Source organism: Hydractinia symbiolongicarpus, chromosome 3 (genome assembly GCF_029227915.1).
Source record: "Hydractinia symbiolongicarpus strain clone_291-10 chromosome 3, HSymV2.1, whole genome shotgun sequence".
Lineage (NCBI taxonomy): Eukaryota > Metazoa > Cnidaria > Hydrozoa > Anthoathecata > Hydractiniidae > Hydractinia > Hydractinia symbiolongicarpus.
Window position 1 is genome coordinate 17,426,598 of NC_079877.1, and position 6,652 is coordinate 17,433,249.

Consider the following 6,652-nt stretch of genomic DNA (forward strand, 5'->3'; position numbering starts at 1 on the left):
TCACCAGTTTCACATATCATCTCAATTACAATGCCTAAAGGGCCAGGTGCCTTGCGTGATTTATAGCAGTGGCAACCATTTCCTCAGTTACTCTCTGTTGAGGACCAGCTGTTTGAGGGCTTTCTGAAAGCGAGCTTTCGTCCCAAGGGAATTCAACATTTAGAAGGTTTTCATAGTAGGCCTTTCACAGCTCTAATTTTCCAAATGGCAGATACAAACAAATTAGGGATGAGTCATAAGGAAAAGAATGTTCATTCTTATCCTATAAAAATGAAAATAGAAAATTATGCTGAGATTTATGGTAACGACCACCTGGAGAAAAGTATGGGGTAGATGAAAACTGAATTAGTGGGTGGAGAAAAAAAATGCGAAAATATCCACCCTGGTTTCTTTAAAAAACAGTGAAACAGAAAACGATTAGATGGTGGTTGTGCGAAGCCTTTAAGTACCAACCTTGAAGAGCGCATCATGGACTGGATAAAAAATTCGGCGAGCATCAGGACTTAGAGTCGAGAAAGCTTAAAAAAAAAGCACAATTACTGCATCAGGAAGAGTTTAACGCATCAATAGGATGGCTCAAAAAGTTTATGAGCCGTAATAACTTGTCACTAAAGAGAAAGACTTCTGTAGCTCAGAGGGATCCTGAGAAGCTTATTGCTAAACTTGTATCTTACGTTATCAAATACGTTGAATGCAAAAAGCACGTAAATACCAAGCTTCCCAAATAATTGCAATGGATGAGACTCCCGTATGGAGTGACATGGTTTCACAAACAACCGTTGATGCGTCTGCCAAAAAAACAATCACAATGAAAAGTACATGACACGAAAGATCATGCGTGTCTATCTGTTGGGATGAACACTGAGTTAATGTCTGGGTTGAAAATGTACCCGGGACTTTTTCCTTTCAACTCTGATTTTTAGCATGGGATTCAAACGAATGCCACATTAAAGACAGTAAAAAAAGTCCATAAACGCACCGCTCATAATAACGATCATAAAGTGGATTTCTGATGCTTGGGCAGCTCTTCCCTCGAGTCTAATCAAGGATTCTTTCTTGCATTGTGGCCTGAATCTACCAACGGATGGATCATCTGACAAATGCATCCCTTCCAGCTTATTAATCCTGACGAGGAAGGGGATGAAGATGAGAATGTAGACATTTACTAGTTTCATTGATTGTCAAATTATCTCATTAATAAAAGAGAAAAGATGAATCTGTCTGAAATCTTTAGTTTTTGAATAAGCACCGTCCTTGAATAAGTGCTGCACCAAAAAAGCACTACGGCGCTGAATCAAGGATTATTTACGGTACCTCAAAACTTCTGTGTAATGCATCTACTGTTGCAGAAACTCATAAGTTACCCTTAATTCTTTGGAAAATAAATAAGAATGATTTTTCAGAAATTTCAAATAATTATTTTCCAAGCATTTATCCTGATAGTTGATAGAGTATTAGTGATTTATATTTTATGTGGTTAGCCTCGATCTAGTGTTACTGAGGAACAAAGTATGATATCAAATCTTTAAAAACTATTTACAAATTATCATGCGCTCCTTAATCCAGAAAATATGGAATGTCCAACATGAATAACTGCTGATGTTATAAAACTGTATGAAGAACCAAAATGTTTTATGTTGCAGTATACAAAAGTAAAAAAAAAATCTGTTCTGAATCTTTCAAGCGACCACTTTGTCGTTTCCAACAAGCTCCTAGTTAAAAAAGATGAAAATACAATAATACAATATAATTGCTTTCTTTATTGCTGACCAGGTGCAAGGCTAATTTCTTTTTTTTATCTTTTGCTTTCTCTCTCCTTTTTGCTCCATTTTTCTTTTATCTCTTCTTTCAATGTCCTTTTTAATGTTTGTGATTCAAGTTTGTATTTTTAATGATGAATAATATATCATAAGTAAATTACAGTACTGTAAAAAGGTATCTTAAAATCGCGATCCTCTATCGTGTGCGATATGAACGATCATATTTTTGTCTCAATAGAAGCGAATCATATCGCGTCTATCAGGATGTCGCGATAGGCTCGATCTATTGCGTAGTATTACTCGATGATGTAAATTGCATTATAATACTTATTTACAATACAAGAAATATTCTTGCTTGATCTATAAAAAACAAGTTTTTGAGCATGCAAGTATTTTTATCTTTTCACTTTGACAGTTAGTTATTTTACTAATTCAAAAGAAGATCCAAAAAATCCATCCAAAAAATATTTAGTGAGCCAAATTATTATTATTTTTCCCTTCGCAACAAAAAATATTAACTGCGTACGTGATGCAATAATTCATGAAAAAATGCTTGTCGTAACACCCTTCTTCGTTGTAGACACTGTATTGAAGAATTAAACTTATTTAATTCTATCGCAAGCAATATTATTTGAACTTATAATTTAATTTTCATAAAGTAAAGTTTAGTTTTTTTATAACAAAACGCAGTGAGTTTATTTGAAAGTTTTTCTTATAATAAGACACGTAATAAGCGTGAATAGTATTTGTTAAACGAACTTCGTTAATGAGACGAATTTTGTCATTTGTATATACATAATATTTAAATATAAAAACCTAAAAGTCCAAATAAAATTAACGAACTTCGTATAACGGAATAAAGAATCTTGAAAACATCTGTGACAGCTTTTCTTTTACGTTCGTTTTCAATAGAAATCGAATGTTCTCCAGTATTATGAATGATAGTGTTAGCACGATTATGAAGTCCTTCAAATTTCATTTTCCAAGAATTACTTTGGTTACAATATACAGGATAACAGTAGTGAAATATTGGTTTGATCAACGCGTTATATATGGAATTAGCTACCACAGGAGAAATCTGATGTCGTAATTTCTTCAATAAGTATATACGAGAGCAAATCTTCTTATACACCTTGCTGTAGTGTTCGTTCAGGTTCAGATGAGAATCTAACGTTATACCAAGATATTCGTAAGTATCAGACTGGCTGATGGTAGTAGATAAAATTTCAACATTACAATCATCCACATTTGACAATCTTTTTCCATACATAACAAATTCGGTTTTTCCTTTTTTCATGTTGAGAATAAGACAATTATCTCTAATCCAGGATTGTACAACATCAGCTTCTTTGTTAATAACGGATACAATGTGACGTTCGTTTTTATGAGAGTAGTACAACACTGTGTCATCAGCGTATTTCAAAATAGAGCAGTTCTTTAATCGAAAATGCAAATCATTCAGAAGAATGATGAACAAAAGAGGGCCAAGAATGGATCCCTGTGGAACACCATGAGTGATACTCTCCGTTCTAGAACTGGTACCTTCAAAATTTACTAATTGGGATCTATTGAATAAATAGTCACTTATCCATGATAGCTCATTCTCTGTTATACCGTAGTATGGTAATTTGTGAAGTAAACATGAATGGTGTACGGTGTCAAATGCTTTAGAAAAGTCCATATAAAGTACTCCAGTCTTGTTTCCTTTGTCCATGTTATTACGTATATGGTTGACTAGGTTGGTAACAGCATGCTGTGTGGATCTTTTCTTACGGAAGCCATATTGATAAGGACTGAAGAGGCCGTTCGATTCAAAGTACTGTGATAGTTGATCAGAGGCAATTTTTTCAACTACTTTCGATATCACGTTGAGGACGGATATTGGACGATAATTTGAGAACAAATGTTTTGCTTCTGACTTGTATATAGGTGTTACTTTGGCAGTCTTTTCGATCGTTGGAAAAATGCCAGATTTGAAACTGTGATTAATCAAAAATGATAGCGGTGCTGCTAGTTCCTCAGCTGCATCCTTTATAAGTAAAGCTGGGAGATCGTCAATACCGGAAGCTTTTGATGAATTAATTTCTTTCAACACTTTGATCGTCTCTGAAATTTCAACATGTTGGAATTTGAATGATAAATGTTGTGGATTGACGTTAGTTAGATAAAAGGATCCATTAAATGGCAACCATGTTAAATTCGTGATAGATGGGATGGAATTTACAAGTGTAGATCCTACTGTTGCAAAAAAGTGGCAGAATCCATCAGCTATTAGCTTCTTATCTGTGATAGTTTCATTTCCAATTTTAAATGATCTAGATGCACTTTCATTGTTTTTTACAGGATACGACTTTTTGATTTGCTTCCAGAAGTCTTTCGGGCTGGTACCGTTCTCCCGAAAAAGTGAGCGGATGTGATTTGCTTTTGCTTGTCGAATGAGATACGACACGAGATTTCGCACTCTTCTGTAACTTGACCAGTCATTTTCACTATTTGTACGTTTTGCACAACGGAGAAAATAATCACGAGTGTTCATTTTCGTTTTAATATCTCTCGACATCCAAGGATTTTGCATACCCCGAATTTTCCTTTCAACTAATGGTGCATGTTTGTTGATAACAATTGTCAAATAATGTTTGAACAAGTTCCATGATGAATTCATATTATCTTCAACAAAGCAATTTTTCCACGGCACATTTCTAAGTTCATCCTTAAAAAGATCCTTGTTAAATTTTGAATAATCACGAGTAAACAATTTACGAGAAGCGTATTTCTTTACATGCATTTTACGTACAATTCCCACAAGGTCGTGGTCACTGATGGAGTTGGCATCAACAAAAGATTTTGATATTTTTGTTGAATCTGTTGTCAAAAAGATATCGATTAACGTTTTACTAATACTTCTCGTTGCTTCTTTTATCATTTGTTTAAAACCATTTGTAGCAAAAATATCTTTTATATCGACATGGTCATTTGGTTTCAAATAGTTACAATTTAGATCACCGGTAATTAAGCATTCTTTACCTTCATCCGTAACGGTTGTTATCATGTCATTAAGTTTTGCGTTGAAGTTTATGTCGATGTACTTTGAGTTATCAGGGGGTTTATATACTGTACACAATAAAATTGATTTTGTGTTAGGAATAAGAATTTCTATCCAGATACCTTCAATTCCTTCAGTTTCTAGATCATACCGTCGTTGGTAACTTATATCCTCACGAATATACATCAAAACACCGCCATGCGGTCCATTTTTACGGTCTCTACGTTCAACAATATATCCTGGAATGTGAAGTATGGAAGTACTTAATGAAGAGTTCAAGTGTGTCTCTGTAATACAAAAAATCGATACCTGATTTTTCGAGTCTGATAATAGTAACTTGATTCTATCCAATTTTTCGAATAAACCATTAACATTTTGATGTATGATTTTCATTCCTCGTTGACTGAGAAACGATATAAATCCAGGATTAAGCGAATGATCGGATTCTAAATCGTTCGCGTCGTGTGTACCACATAAGTTACAAAACAAGCGTTCTTCTCCTTGTTCGTAGACATCTTTAAAACATTTTAGGTGACAACGATTTGCACAGTTGTGGCATTTGTCAAACTTTTGATTCTTTCGGATAACTTTTGTACAATTTGGGCATGTATATCTCGGTCCTGGACAACTTTCTACGTCTCCAGAAATAATCAGCAACAACGCGATTAAACTCTTTGGTGAATAAGGTCTTGTATCCACATATCTTCTTCTGTTTACCCATAAACTGGAATAACCATGTTTCAATAGATAGATATCATGTGTTTGGTCAACTCCAAAAGTAAGGCTTATACCATCAGAAGTTATAAAACTTGGTTTTTTTATATAGATAAAAGTATAAATTGATAACAACAACACGAGCAACACGTCCGCTCTCGGTGCCGCCATTATTCATTATCGGCCCGGTGAAGATTGCCGTATGCGGCTCCTTGACGACAATGTCTAGAGTCATTTATTCTGAGGGTATTGCAGCGCTTTGTGTTTGCCTAGTGCAATCCTCGATGTTATGATACCTTTTTACAGTACTGTATATTATTAGGCATATTTCAATAAACTTGGTCATTTTGAAAACATACATTAGATAGATAGATAGATGATAGATAGATAGATATTTTACATGGCTAGCCTCACAAATATTGAGGGATATACTGATTGAGGGGCCATGGCTTAGATGGACAGTCCTAGAGTATGCTCTTTTTGAGCTACGCAGACCTAATTAGGGCCCGAGCTCTACCAGACAACTCCCGGCAACATCCAACGGCCCACACAATGTGCCATCTCCCCAATTTCCCTCACATGGCTTGGGTTAACCCAGGGCTATGGTAACATTCACTCACCCATGTTGAATTGCAGTCAGGGAATCGAAAAACCGGTCTCCTGCACATAGTACGAGAGCTATAACCACTAATCTACAGCGCCGCATTACATGTAAATGTGACCTTTTATTTTTCAAATGTGCTGGCTTTTATTAGGGTTACTTCAGAAAAACTTAACAAGGCAAAAGACAAGTTATAGCTTGTTTTCTCTTAACTTTAAGATGCACGAGAGAGAGAGCAGGAAAAATTACATCCTATCCAGGTTGGCAACTATTTTATTAATTTGCTGTTTCAATAATTTATATTATGCCATTGTTGCAAATCTGCAATGGACAAACTTCTCTAAAAGATTGCTTAACATGCCTAAAGGTTCTTTCCCCTGTCCTTCTTATGCCAATATCTTAGGTATCCTTAGGCATATTAACACACTGGAAGAAACTGTTTAAACATTCTCTGCATTTAATTCCACAAAAATTTTAAAAGTTATTGCATGATTTATATTGATTCATACTCTGTAAAATAGATAATCTTAAAAT